The sequence below is a fragment of the Strix aluco genome, chromosome 4, assembly GCF_031877795.1.
Source record: "Strix aluco isolate bStrAlu1 chromosome 4, bStrAlu1.hap1, whole genome shotgun sequence".
NCBI classification, from domain to species: domain Eukaryota; kingdom Metazoa; phylum Chordata; class Aves; order Strigiformes; family Strigidae; genus Strix; species Strix aluco.
Genome location: NC_133934.1, coordinates 102110735 through 102126012, shown reverse-complemented (window position 1 = coordinate 102126012; position 15278 = coordinate 102110735). Strand labels below are relative to the sequence as shown.

Genomic DNA, 15278 nt, shown 5'->3' with positions numbered 1-15278 from the left:
ATATTTGTTAGTAAAATGGAAATCTATAAAATGTATGCTCTGTTTTTTTTTTTTTTTTTTTAAGACAGGAGAGTACTGTACAGTAAAATTTTGCCTTTTACAAGCATGCAAAATAAAAAACAATTAGAAAGTGGCTTTCTAGTAAATAAGGAACAAAAGAGTGTTTCTGGGGATAATCTAAGTTGATATTTTGGGACAGGACAGTGTGAGATCCATGTGACTGTGATGAAATGGAGAAAACAGTGAAGTTTTAGAAGATATGAGGGAGATATACAAAAAGCTGCATATAGATTACAATGAAAATTGAGCTGAAGACCTTGTGCTGGGCAGACTGGGTGTAGCATGAGCACTGTTGCTTGAACAAAGTGCTGAAAAAAGCTGCATTAACTATACATCAGTAGACTGAGGGAAAAAACTACTTGTCAGAACTTGGGTCTTATGATTCCTGTTTTGGTTCATAGGATGAGATTCAGAGAGAAGAAATCAAAAGTAGGTGAGGCAGAATATATAGCATTTAATATAAATATTGCTGATTGCATATGAGCCACACAGATGGTGCTCCTGAGAAGACAGGAGCTTCTGCTTCTCAGGAGCACCATTTATTTCAAGATTAGTACCAATTATATTGTCTGATTAAAAATAGTGCCCCTGAATTTACATGATTGGATGATACTATAGGCACATACTGAGTACAGATAATTTTACTGAAGTCTTATCCACCACAAAACAAGAGAATAAATGGAATAAACTGACCATGATGTTTATAAGCGCCCTGAAAATTAGAGGATGTCCATCTATTACAAGCATCGTAAGACTAGATTAAGTTAGGTCTAATAGTGGTTATATTATTAGTTATTAACTATGAATTTCACAGCATGGTGAGAATTTTAATTTTCAGTTGGATAACAACTTGGTATACACACTCAGGACCTCACTCTCACCACTTTATTTATGGAATGATTTCTGGTAATTATTAGTCCATTCAAATAGCTAAAAGCAAGCTAAGCATAAAACTTTTAAAGATTCCTGAGTGACTCAGGAGCCCAAATCTCCTTCTCCAAAGTAGCACACAAAATTGGAATTTTAAACCAGACAGAAACAGGAGTTTGAGCAGTTGGTGCACAGCTGTGTTATGCAAAGAAGTGCAATGGTAATAACTCAGACCAAGCAGAGCCACACTTCCTTCAAAATTCACGGTAGCGGAGTCATTTTGGCCCAACGCTGTGCCAAGAAGTAGGGTCCAGTAATCAACTCCTGGCTTCCAGCTGAAGTGGCAGTGCTTCTGAACCAAAGCTAGCCCCTGGCAGGACGCTCCAGTGCATACTTCAGGCATGACAGCACTCACTGAGGCACTCTGAAGACTTTGTTTTTATTATTTGTCACGTGAGTCTCTATGAGTCCTCAGGATGAGAAGGGGGCTACTGCCATTTCTGTTCATGGAATTCACTGTATCTCAAAGCATTATAAGGAAGAAAACTGTTATTCTGCAGATTTCATTGTAGGCTGTTCATCAAGGCATTTCAGAAAGGCGGAAGGAAGACTGGAAAAACAACCTAGTGGATATGATGACTGAGACGATGTGCCTCCACTCTGGGACAAGTAATGAAGGTAGCTGCATCTCCTCACTCCCAAAGCAGGCCGTGCCACAATGGCTATGTTCCCCATGTCAAGCCATGGGACAGAGGGTGGACAGAGGGGGGCAAGATGTTCCCCTGGTTCTATTGCTTGTGTTCTTCCAGCTCGCAGTGGAGCATAAGAGATGCCAGACTGGCAGAGTGGGAGACGTGAGCTGAGGGGGGAGAAGAGCGGGAGGAGTAAAGTCCTTCTAGTCCCTCCAATAAATCTCTGCCTGCATTTTAGCAATGTGCTGTCCTTGAAAGACAAGGTGATATGGTAAGCACAAAAAAATGAAGAAAGGCTCTCTCTTGTATATGCGTCATGTATTTTATGGAGACAGACACGTATAACATCTGCCTGCAGTACTCGATGTCTGTATGCCTTCAAAAGGGTGCTCAGGAACATTGCATGCTTGCACCAGTATAAAAAGCAACTACTAGCAACCGAGTTACTTCTGCCCTCTCACAAAACGTGCCTGTGTTTTAATGTCCACTGCTTCATGTTGGTGCTTAGAAATTCCCAAGAAGCAAGCTCCAGCAGCCTGGCGTGTACCCCCTCACCACACAGATGTGGTGGGCTGTGGGCCGGAGCAGGCCCCGGCGGGGCACAGGGAATGCCTGGGGGCTAGTTTGGGGGTCTGGAAAAAATATATAACAGAATCACAGAATCATTCAGATATTGGTACGGTCTCCTACAGAACCATGATAAGACAAGTTATTTGAGAAAAAAAGAGGTAAGGCTGCAAGCACCAGTGCCACCTGGCATGTTAGGATGGCGGCTGGAGACAGGGTACCCAAGGGGAGCCTCGCGGCTGACGGGAGCACCAGCCGTGGCCAGCCCTGGCAGATTTTCTTCTGCCAGGCAGCAAAAATCGCAATAATCCTACTATTTTTTCAAATTAAGGCAATACAATTTTAATGAAACCATTCAAAAGAACCCATCTGTAGAAACCGAAGATAGCGGAGGGACGGGAAAAGGACGAGAAGGGATGGGATGGGACAGCAGGGGATGGGATGGGAGGGGATGGGGGGGGATGAAGGGGAGGGGAGGCCGGGCAGCGCGGGACCGCCGGCGGAGGGAGCGCCGCCCGCCCGCCCGCGCGCCGTGCCTGAGCCCACAGCGCCACCTGCCGGCGCCGCGTCGCCCTGTGCCCGGCCCCGGCGGCGCGCGGCCACTGCCCGCGAGGTGCGGTGGGGTGAGGTGCAGGGAGGCGATGCGCGGGGAGGTGCGGAGAGGTGTGGTGAGGTGAGATGCGGTGCGGCGAGGCGCGGGGAGGTGCGGGGAGGTGTGGTAAGGTGAGGTGCGGTGAGGTGAGTGCGGTGCGGGGAAGTGCGGTGCTGCTGCTGGTGCCACCCCCGCAGCCCGGCACCACCCAAGGCCAGGCACCCACTGCTTGATGGGAGCTGTGGGGACAAAACCAAAACCAGCAAGTCCCTGTGACAACACACATGGTAGCAGAACTACAGACAGGGTCGTTTAAGCTGTTAGAAAGCGAGCAAAATAGACAACTATTTTTATCTCAAATTATATGTAAGATTAAATTGTAGTAATGCAGCTCCTGCTGCGCTCATCACAATGATCAAAACAATGCCCTGTTTGGGTTTTTTACATAGCATTGCCTATGGTCCCATCCTCTTTATTTTAATAGCCTGACACCAGTGAGCAAGGAGCCACCTCTATCATCCACCCACCAGCGTCATGACTCACCCCTGCCCAGGAGGCTGCTCCGCACTGGAAACTGAAACCCAGGCAAGTATGATCAACTGCAGTGGCTCTGGAGCTATGGACAAGACTACCATTCGCTCTTAATGCTGAACTTCCCTTCTCACCTTTGACTTTTTGTCAAAGCTATCGACAGGCTTTGCGATCTTGGTGAGTTCTTGCCACCAGCCGCAAACAGTTGTGCTCTGCTGGCCCAGCTGGCCCAGACAGTCACAGCCAGGAGGCTGCCTGCTCTCTCGTACTTAGGGGAAGAGCATCTGCAGTATCGATGGTCCATGTAGTCCTGTCACAAATATAAATCTGGGTCCTTAATCTCCTCAAGTCTCATAACAGAGGGGAAGTCCAAAACATAATTTATCCTTGACTGAAGGGCCACTGCCCCTCCACAGACTGACCGACACAGAGTCATTTCTGCGTAATCAAGATGGCCTAGTTAGTTGGAACAGAATGCAATTAATGATGTACATGTACTCCGGGACACAAACTGCATTACAACACTTGCTTTTCTCACCATTTAGGATATTTCCCAGAATACACATTTTAAATAAAAGCTTTAGGCAAAATAAGTTCTAAAAAATAGTAGAGAAAAAAATGTCCTACAGTACAGAAAATCCATCGTGAGACTCTGTCAGAGCATGAAACTATATTTTGAAAAAAGAGATTACAACATCAATTTTATCAAAACAAAGGATAAGGCTTAATAATGCAATCCTAAATCCAAATCCAGGAGTACTCAGTGAAAGAAATAAATTCACAGGATGACAAATTTTAATCAATACATGATATTTTTCAGTTTTTTTCTTCATTTTATACAGAGGCACATGAAACCGCTTTATATCCCCTCCTAGATACTTCTTACCTTTCTGCTTTTTCTGTTTGATCTTATGAGGTTTTTTCTCTAGATTTTTTTTTTCCTTCATCATTCTTAAGGTGGGAAGGAGTTTCAACAGGTATAAACTTCAGTGGAGCTATGCTGATTTATACTAGTTAAGGGTCTGATCTAGACAGTATCATATTTAGAATGAAAATACTGTAAAATCTACCCAACTCATGCCTTGGTATTGGAAAATTAAACTATTGTATTTTCCTTCAAACCTTCTGGGAAGTTGAATACTCATAGGCAGCCACACTGAAACTAAAAATTACTGTACAAGAATTCCTCAGAGAGAAAAGAGGGGAACAGAACAGAAAAAAGGAGCACCAGCATAATCCAGTCTCAGCCTTTTGACCAGCTGGTGCAGTTTTGCAGATGCAACAGTTTTGTACTGTGCTAGAAAGCTAGATCTTGCTAAAAATCTCAAGCCCCTACATGACACAGCGTAAAGCTATTCTTATTCTATGCTGCTTAGTACAGAAACAAATGTTTCGGGGTTGTTACTGAATGATTTGTAGCAACTTCTATAGTCAAGTTTGCAAATAATGATAAAGCTCTTCCCATACCTCATGCAGAAAACTTTTAAACATACACCTTTAAACATTCAGCTTCCCATTTTGTTTTATGACAGTTTTACAGATTTTTCTAGAGAGAGGAAGAAAGTTCTAATCATACATCCCTGAACAAAGCTAGAGCAAAAATGGCTTCATTTGAAACATGGTATGTATGAAGTTATTTTTTGTGGTCTAATTCTATTTGCTCTGGATGGATAAGAACGAAAAGACAATTGTACGTACTGGGGGGAAAAAAAAGCTGTAACTCGGTGTGCCTGCTTTGGTGTCTTATAGAATGAAAATATACTTAATTCAATTGTTCTATAGAATTAAGGAATTAATTAACTGAAGAATTAAAAATAAATTTGATGGGATTTAACTAAATATCCTGAGACTTCCTCATTCATAACCAGAACACTCAATTTTTTCGAGTTATAAGACATGAGAATTCACTTGCTGAATTGCCCAAAAAGGGCAGGGGTGCATCAGCTCAGAGGCCAGAGACATGCACGGATAGCGGGCCGAGGAAGGGTGCACCTGGAAGTGTGCCTCACACCCTTGTGCTGCTAAATATGAGGGCATACAAAAGACACAGATCCCCCAGCTGCTGCACAGGGCTGCAGGGCTCCCTGCACCCAGTACAGCTGGTCAAAGGATCTTGGGTTAGGCAGCCTGGTTGTGTCTGGCATGTGGGATAACAGAGCGGGAGAGCAGCTGTGGTGGTGTGCTGCCAGTAAGAGAAACCCTGAAGCATGGCGGCGAGGCCTACGGAGATGGTCAGATGAACAAGTCTCACATGCAATTCATTACATTTAATAGGACTGTGTGTGTTCTGTCTATCCCAAGTGTGTGTCAGAAAATTAAATACTGAAAATGAAGGCAGAAATAGGCAGTCTTGGGCATCCCAAGCAGTTTATGCCTGACTCCGTTCCTTTTTCTTGTTTTGCTGGATCCTGTTTGCTTCTTCCTCCCTACTCACCACAACAGTGCAGCACATCTCAGTGCTCACTACATGCACCCCACTACTGCCTCTTGGTACAGCCCAGGAGTTCCCCACTCCCTGTGTCTCTCCAGCTTCCACAGTCTCCTCCTGTGCTTTCCCATTTTGCTTCAGAAGCTCACCCCATCTCTGGCCAAAGACTGGCCTCCTTCAGAAATAGATATCCATTAACTCCCCACTTCCTAGTTTGCAACAGCAGACCTGAGGCTGATGCTTACTGCCATCAGGTGAGTCCGTCAAAGGAGTTTTCATACCCACTGACCCTAGCTATATGCTGCCTTGGAGTTGGTGGCACAACCAATGCTCATGGTCGAAAAAGGACAAAGAGCCCAGGAGAAATGTTATGGGCTGTCAGCAAAATAATGAGCAGCTGATCAACTTAAAAACTTCTGATAACAACTACAAAACTAATGATGACAACATAAGTGTTTATGATACTGTAGAAAAGCTCCAGTCCCTGATGATATCCCTGCATATTCTCTTAGCTTGTGAGGGGTGTTGCTCAGACATATTCTCATTCGATTGCAATTTTCTGAGCAGCACACAACTAAGACCTCCCAGAAAAGCTTTTACCGTCACAGTCATGAAAAAAATGAGTGACTATCAAGAGTCACTTAAAATTATGCACAAATGCCTCTCAACCAAGCTAACACCACTTCTTGCCCTAGAACTTTTAAAGTTTCCTAACTTCATTTCAGTGGTTTAATTTTACTTTTACCTTACAAGCTCTCTCTTTTTTTGGTCAGATAGGAAAGTAAACAGTTCTAGTGTTCAATAATTTTAGCACTTCAAATGATCTCATTTAGACTTTGAAGTTCAGCTTTCATTAATTGAATGGAATGGGAAAGGAGGAAGTTTCCATCTCAGCTGCAGCTATCACTTTATGAATCCAGCTTTTATTAGACCACATTTAGAATGGAAACATACTAAAACCCAGTTTTGAAATTTTGAGCTTTAGTCGAAGAGCACATTTTCGGTTACCAAAAAAAAAGGAATGTGAAAACATGGAATTTTTACTATATTAAAAAATGCAACTACTTTTTGAGAGGGGGAGGAGGGCACTAAAAGCAGCAGTATCTTAGATGTTTTTAGTATATTTTTGATGTGAGATTCCTTTAGATGGGGAATCTGGATATCTGCACTTAAGGAAGCTAGCATTAACACTGCCAAAATTATGCCATAAAACACAGAGGATACAACTGCATCCAGTTAACACCATTATGAAAAGTTTTATGGTCCTCATCCTAGACCAAATTTTGGGTTTGTTTTTTATGAAAAAAAAATTACAGATTTACTGTGCCTACATGGCACAGGTAGCAAAATTATAACTTTTGGCTTGTAATTTTAAGCTGTGCGGTGTTAACATTGCTCAGTTTATTAGTCTAACATTTTTGTTTAACATGCATGCTGGTTTATACTTAAGGCACTTCTGGTCATTGCATTTGTAAAAGTACAAAGCCCTTCCAATGACTTGAACTAATATTAAAATCAGAATAAAAGAGACATGGCAAACTATTAAATGCAAACATACTAAAATCATCTGCCGTGGTAGTTAAGAGTGACAGTGGAAAGTCTACTGTATTCCACAATCCTCAGTGTAGAAGCACCAAACAACAGTGCTTGTTAAATCACTACCCCAGACCTTTTTTCTCTCCACCTTCCCTTTTATTACACAAAGGGAGTTCTCTTCTTAAAAGAATTGGTTATGAGGCTGTGTGCTTAAAAATGAATGTCCAAGTTTGTTGCAAGCAGACAGTGTTGTAAAGTTTGTTCCCAATTTACAAAAAGACTGAGCTCACAGAGTGGTCTGTGTACAAGGATGGGCCGGCTCTAAGGACACTTCTATCACAGAATGCATTAAGAAAACCCTTTGTCTAACCACAAAAGGACTTGCATATTAGTCTCAGGAGAAACACATTCCTGCCTATGGACTTTATTTTCAAAAGGATAAAAGTGCACTTTCTTCATAGGCAAAGGTAAATCAAAGAAATACAGGTACTCAAGAGGATGAGGCTGCAACAAACTGACACGGTCAATTTAATTGGAGTTACACCCAGAGGCAACAATAAAACCATTAGCAGTACAGATGTTAGGGATCCTCAAGGAACCAAGATGCCACAATGGAATACTCTTTGTGGGATATTGGCAAGATTCTCTGGCAGACAATGACCTCAAAGAAACATACAGCTGACCAATGGATGGCAATACTTAATATGCAGTTCAGGATACATTCATTCACAAACACTTCAGAAATAGAACTTAGCAGCTTTCTGCTAAAGACGTGCCACATTTACTCAATAACCCCAGCCTATGAGAATGTGCGACCTAAATGTTCCCTCCAAACAGGGAAAAGATAACGATCAAATTTGACACTGTCCCACAGAACATCCTTGTCTCTAAATTAGAGAGACATGGGTTTGATGGATGGGCCACTCGGTGCATAAGGAATTGGCTGGATGGTCACACTCAAAGAGTTGCAGTCAACGGCTCAATGTCCGACTGGAGAGCAGTGACAAGTGGCATTCCTCAGGGGCCGGTGTTGGGACTGGCACTTGTTTAACATCTTTGTTGGAGACACAGACAGTGGGACTGAGTGCACCCTCTGCAAGTTTGCCGATGACACCAAGCTGTGTGGTGCGGTTGACACACTGGAGGGAAGGGATGTGCCATCCAGAGGGACCTGGACAGGCTGGAGAGGTGGGCCCGTGCAAACTTCATGAAGTTCAACAGGGCCAAGTGCAAGGTCCTGCACATGGGTTGGGGCAATCCCAAGCACAGATACAGGCTGGGCAATGAGTGGATTGAGAGCAGCCCTGCAAAGAAGGACTTGGTAGTATTGGTGGATGAAAAACTGACTATGAGCCAGCAATATGTGCTCACAGCCCAGAAAGCCAGCCGTGTCCTGGGCTGCATCAAGAGAAGTGTGGGCAGCAGGTCGAGGGAGGGGATTCTCCAGCTCTTCTCCCTTCTCATGAGACCCCACCTGGAGTACTGTGTCCAGCTCTGGGGCTCCCAACATAAGGACATGGACCTGATCAAGTGGGTCCAGAGGAGGCCACAAAGATGATCAGGAGGCTGGAGCACCTCCCTTATGGGGACAGGCCAAGAGAGTTGGGGCTGTTCAGCCTGGAGAAGAGACCTTTTAGTGGCCTTCCAGTACTTAAAGGGGGCCTACAGGAAAGATGGGGAGAGACTCTTGATCAGGGAGCATAGGGAAAGGACGAAGGGTAATGGTTTTAAACTGAAGGAAGGTAGATTTAGATTAGGCATAAGGAAGAAATTCTTCACCATGAAGGTGGTGAGAGACTGGAACAGGTTGCCCGGAGAAGTTGTGGATGTCCCCTCCCTGGCAGTGTTCAAGACCAGGTTTGACGGGGCTTTGAGCAACCTGGTCTAGTGGAAGGTGTCCCTGCCCATGGCAGGGGGGTTGGAACTAGATGATCTTTAAGGTCCCTTCCAACCTAAACTATTCTACAATTCTATGAAATACTTTTCTAGGTGGACATCAGTGTAGAAACACATCTTAGTCTCCTACTATATACCGTCTAGTTAAGCATTTTTAAGACTGTTAAATTACACAAATCTTTCATGAGCACCGCCTTCTAGGATTTATGCTCAACTACTACAGACAGAATTAGAAATTACTATTTAATGTATTTTTCTTAATGGGCATCTATCTAGTTGGTCATGATTTATACAGTTACAGAACAGAAAGTGGTAGCACGGGGGGATCACTGGCTCATGAGTAGTTTTTGAGTCACCAGGATGCATTCTGATGCTGGAAAGCAAGAAGGATTAATATATAAAAATATAGAGTTATATCAAGCACAGCCAATCAGACATATCTCAACTTTACAGGGAGATTTCACTGGAGAGCTGAGAGTACTTCTAGTCTTGAAACTGTAAGGACAACAAAGCATAGTTCTTACAAGACTAGGAAAACACTACAAATGGACTAGCTTTGTTCCTAAAAATTGATGATAGGGTACTCTTAATCTTAATAAAGTGGACCTTTTGGTCCACTCCTAAATCAATAGATTTTGCTAACATTTCCAAGCTATTTTTCCATACTGTATTCTGAGTAGAGCAGGAATGGCACACAAGATTTTTAAGAAGTTCTGTTTCCTGAAGCCTTCTAAGTAAAAGAGCCAGAATCATAAAGGTAGGATAGGCTTAAAAAGCGTGATACAGAGAAAGATGCAAAGTGTTACTTTTCAATCCATTAAAAACAAATAGATTTGAAGACAGTGAACCTGATTCTGCAATAAAAAGTTCATTGTCCCCATGGGACTGTTGACTTTATTTCTGCTTCTAGACAAAAAGCAAGTTACACTAATCTGAATATTAATAATCATTTCTAAATGTGTCTGTGTGGATCACTTAAATCTTTCCATGATGCCACAAACATAATTCTTTCTTTACTCTATGCCTTGTCTTACCTTTTGCTCAAGGTGAAGGTCTACTTTCTATTTAAGAGAACTACCACAAGGCTTCCACTGCTATTTGAAACTTACAAGATGTAAAAAGGGATATTCTTAGTATCAGCAGATGGACTGTGGGGCAAAGATAGATACAGGAAAAGTAAGCCAAATACTTTCTAAACCCTGCTCCTGAAAGACATATTCTTAGATAGCAGAGAAGATTCCAGCACCACTGGTAACTTTTTCTTCAGCCTTTTGAAGGATCAGTGAACACCTAGAACCACAGAAGCAAAATTCCTGGGTTGGAAGGACACTGCTGGGGAGAAGAGATGCATGTAGCCCTGAAGCCAAGACAGCTATGCAGATGAATATCATATAGCAGCACAGGAAAGGCCAGCGTCATTGTGACTTTGCAAGTATTTAAGAGTAGAGAGGACTAGTGAAGAGAAGAGAGGGGAAAGGAAAGACTGTGTGATTCATCCATCATTTAAAGAATCATCTGTTATGAACTTAACAGCAATATGGATTAGCTTTAAACCTCCAGAGATGCCATCTGCTCTGATGGCAATAATGCCAGGCATACAAAATGGCTGCTGATCTCTTCTCATACTGACATGGCCATGCTTTCTACCTGAGATGTGGTGTTAACAGGTGCAAAGCCAGATAAAGTTTTAGGTCTCCTGCATTCATTCAGGTGAGGACAGAGTTTATGCTGAGAAAATATGGGAGGCCAGTGCTGTATCTCAAAAGTGGTGTGAGATTCAAAGGACTCCTGGGAATCAAGAAAATAAGTAAATTAGCATATCCTTCTCTGTATGGAAAAATTTAACATATGCCTTCATATTCTAGATGACGGAAAATATTTTTGCTTATCTGCCTCCTAAGTTACCATGCACACTAATTTGAATCTTAGTTATTTTTGAGGCAGTATTTCAAATTATTCAAGTTCCAGCTCAGTCCACAGTGCCATATGGCAGCTGCAAAGACCAAGCTGCAGCCTGGCCTGGGAGAGAAGGTGCTTGCTGGAAGGTAGCCTGCACCAGCCCTCTCATGGAGACAGTTTACACCGCCTGAAAACCACTGCTGTGCAAGCTAGCTAGAGCATCCTCTCCAATGGATGAAAGTAATATTGATAAAAACCCCACCACTTTTACACGAACAAGTTTCATGACCACTGGGTTATGCAGACACAGATACATTGGTTAAACTGGTTAATATTTTCTACTGTTCTAATCAGACTGGCTTTTGTCAGAAAACGTCCACAGTGTAAATCTGTATTCACATGTTTCTAGTACTCATCTCATTCAGCATCCCTAGTCTGTGTGAAATTTTGAGGTTGACTGGGAAAAGGTTCCCGAGGAAGCAATACTGAAACTGTGGAGTGAATAGTATAAGCAGCAGAAAGGAGAAACACAGGAGTTAAAGGATACCAAGAGCGCTCAAAATGAGACAGAAACAGGAAGGAAGAACAGACAATACAGAAATGGGGCATAAACAGGGAGGAAAATAAAGGAAGAGGAAATATAAGCAAAGGACAAGACAGTTCTTTTTATTTAGTTAAAGCAAAAAAAGTGTGATGTTCCTTGGAATGTTTGGTATAAAACAGGCAGGCAAAAGCAAACAGTCAGCAAGCGTGATATTGTGAGTGAGTTGAGTAATGCACAAACTTCCAAATGATCACTCAAATCTGGTCTTCAAAGTTCATTATACTACTAGGATTGAACATGTTGTTTCTGAAAATATATTTATTCGCAAAGAGCGATGCCTGTTACTGGTCATGTCTCACAGAAACTCTCACTACTCTTAAAATAACTTTTTTCTGAGTCGCTTCTTTTCTACATAAAATGCAAGAGGCCTAAGCAGCACCTAGGGAATAAAAATAGGTGCCTAAAACATCTAGTACAGGGTAAGTTTTAAGTTTCTCTTATGTATCACAGCATCAAATATCCTAAACTGAGGCCTTTTTAGATTATGCCCTCATGTGACCCTGTCAAAGGCAAAGACTTGCCATATCTAGAGATCAGCTAAGAGATGTGAATGTTTTTATGTCACATCCTCCTGTTTCACTCAGCTGGTAAACCAGGGAGCAATATATGAACACAATGTCTCCAGAAATTTGTAGCCAGCGATATATCAAAGGAAGGACAAGAACAGCAAATAAATCTGCCTGCACCAAGAAAGACGATGTCAGTAACTCCCAGAAATGGGGACTTCAACTCTGCAGCAATAGCAGGAAGCAGCATCTGGATTCTGGAGGGACCCTGAGCACAGCACAGGAGAGCGGCCTGTCTGGTAAAATACCAGGCACCAAAATGAGTTGCTATGTCGTGTTTAAAGGATAGTGGCACAATGCTGCAGTATATTCGTATCTATTTCACAGTGCCAGATTTCTTTTTTTGTCTGCTCTGAGCGACTCTAAACTAGAATAGAATACATAGAAGTTAGTTCAGGATCTGTTGTTCATAAGTGCAAATTTATTATTTATTCTACAGATAAACCTAAAATCAAATCTCCTGATCAGAACTGTCTCCTTTCTTTCAGCATGAAATGTCTGTTAGGCAGCAACCTTGATCCAAACTCTGTAGATAATGTGAGCCTATAATCGGTCTCTTGATTTTCAGTGAAGCTAGTTGTCTGATGCGCTGTTTCTAAGAATGCTGCCAATGTAACTATTGATGCTGAAGCAACTTACAGTGATGTAAGGGTACTTGGAAGTACTGCATTGCCTCTTCATATAATTATTTTAAATGTTGTGTTGGCAACATACCTTAGTTTCAGATTGTTTTACAGCTAATGTATGTATTGATTATGAGCGGAACTGCATCCAAAAGACAAACTGATCTTCATTGCAATTTTTCCATAGAATGCTCTCTGTAATGTATTAGTATACAGCTTTATTCTGCTCTGAAAAAGAGACAATTATGGATGACCATCATTCCTTGGTTTGCATACCCTGAGTACTTGGGCTTCAGGCAGTGGACTGGGGGTGGAACACTCTTGTGCAGCTGTTATTTCTGCCGATGGTCAGCTGCTACCTTGCACACCCACTGGGCAGGCCACTTGATTGGAGCCACACTGGCACCTCCCCTGAGTGGTCCCAACATTTCTTCACTCTTTGATCTCATAGTTGCTAGAAATGAACCTCATTCCCCAGCACATAATTCCTTGAAAGGTGCATGTGGTATAGATACAACATGGTTGCTCCTGTAGCCTGAAATCAGAGTGGCCCTATGGCATGATGTCTATTACACAGAGATTTGTGCACTTCCAAAAATTTTACCTTTTCCCAAACAAAGAAAAAATAATGTTAAAAGAATGAAATTAGCCAAATTGTATACCTTTACCCAATGGCACAAAATTAATTCCACAGGATTTTCAGTGCTTTTTAAATAAAAACTCAATTCATTATTTCTACATACCATTTTCAGTAAGTTAGCCAATAAGTGATAGATAACAGAAGAAAGCCACTATATTTTTGGCCTGATGATCACAAAGCAGGATTAAACAGTGCTTATTTAAATAACATAACTCTAGTTCTCTAAATAATAAAAATTGCAGTTATATTTGCAAGGAGATAACATCTCTAAATTTTTTGCAGAGGATAGGGTTTATTTTTTTAAATACATTTCACAAAATGTGTAGAAGTGCACGTGCAGGTTATATTTTTTAAAAGTTTAATAATTGGCATACACATGCTATTACTTTTTAAAATCAGGACAATAATTCAACATTAAATTTGTTGGAATAAAATACATAGCAAAAAAATTCTTTGGAGACTACAGTAAAGCAAAAAAGATCTTCATAAGGAGGACCGATTCTACCTTATTATTTTTGTATTCCCTGAATTTCTAACAACTACGTTTGTAAAGTTATGTGAGTCTCGTTCATTTGAGAAGGAAATTAAATAAAATTTCTGTAAAATAGATGCAGTAACAAGTTCTAGCCTCAAGAGGGCGATATATCACCATGTCTAAAAGTTTTCCAAAGTGAAGAAAAAAAACACTTTTTACTAAAATAGAACAGATGCAGTTTGCTTGTGGGTAACTGCTAAATATATTGACCTCTGCTATATCATTGACATGACTTAAGATATAGTGACCACGATTCCCCCTCAAAATCAGAACGTTTAATTCAGCATATCCTATTATTCAAGGCTAATTGGTTAGAACAGGTTAAGTCTGAGTCCTCACAAAAGATACTATAATTCTTTGACCCATGAACTTGTTTTGCAGTTAAAATTTCTGAGTTAAAAAAAAGAGGGAAATGGTGATTGCCACTATTCGCTAAATATGGCAGCAGCAAGATTAAGATCCACCACCTCTTTTCTTTACTCCATTATTATTCCTCTGGTTTCCTAATTTAGCCTCCTGTTATGTACTCGGTTCTTGTTCACCTACAGTCTCCAAAGAAATCCTGCCACTATTAGTTCCTCCATTAATTGCTTTTCTTTTGCTTCCTAATTCATCTACCTCCCCTTTTAGATAGTTTCTTTTTTCAGTGGTCTCTAGTGGGCATTTCTTTACACACTCTTTAGACCCTAATTCTGACTTACTTTTTTCATCCCAAAATTTGGATATGTTTACAGAATAAAATAAAAACAACCTCTGGTCTTTTTTCTTTTGTCTTCTTATTCTTTATTTTTAAGCCCAGAAGCTTCGCTGTTTCTAACAAAATTACTCTTTTTTTGTGGTTTTCTGTATCTTATCAGAGCTGTAGGAGATTTGCACTGCAATGCATGGATTTGGTTGACCCTAGTTTGGACTTACCTGAGTCAATTTTATGCTGGCTGCTATAGTTCAGTTGCTGCTAATAGTGCAGCAGTATTTACATTTTAAGTTACACTGTGTGTCTTTACTCTTACACAGTACAATGAGGAAACATTCATATAGTCAGATGCCAGCATCAGTAGGGAAAAAGCAATTAGTAATATTAAGTTACTGTGACTTGAACATCTACAATGTCTACTACCAAAAATCTGTTTGCTTGTTGGTTCTCCCTCTGGCACTCTGGAGAGATTCCAAACATTGTCAGAGGGAAATCAGAGGCAAATCTAGCCTTCATTTGGGTAACCTTACTTGACCCACATGAGA

The 15278-nt window shown here is 41.4% G+C and overlaps 1 protein-coding gene across 2 annotated transcripts in view; it reads right to left on the bottom strand.

The window, feature by feature from the left end:
• The window catches only part of AKAP6 (A-kinase anchoring protein 6), a 293798-nt gene that overhangs the window by 165013 nt on the left and 113507 nt on the right, over positions 1-15278 (bottom strand). The gene's annotated exons all lie outside the window — the stretch shown is intronic.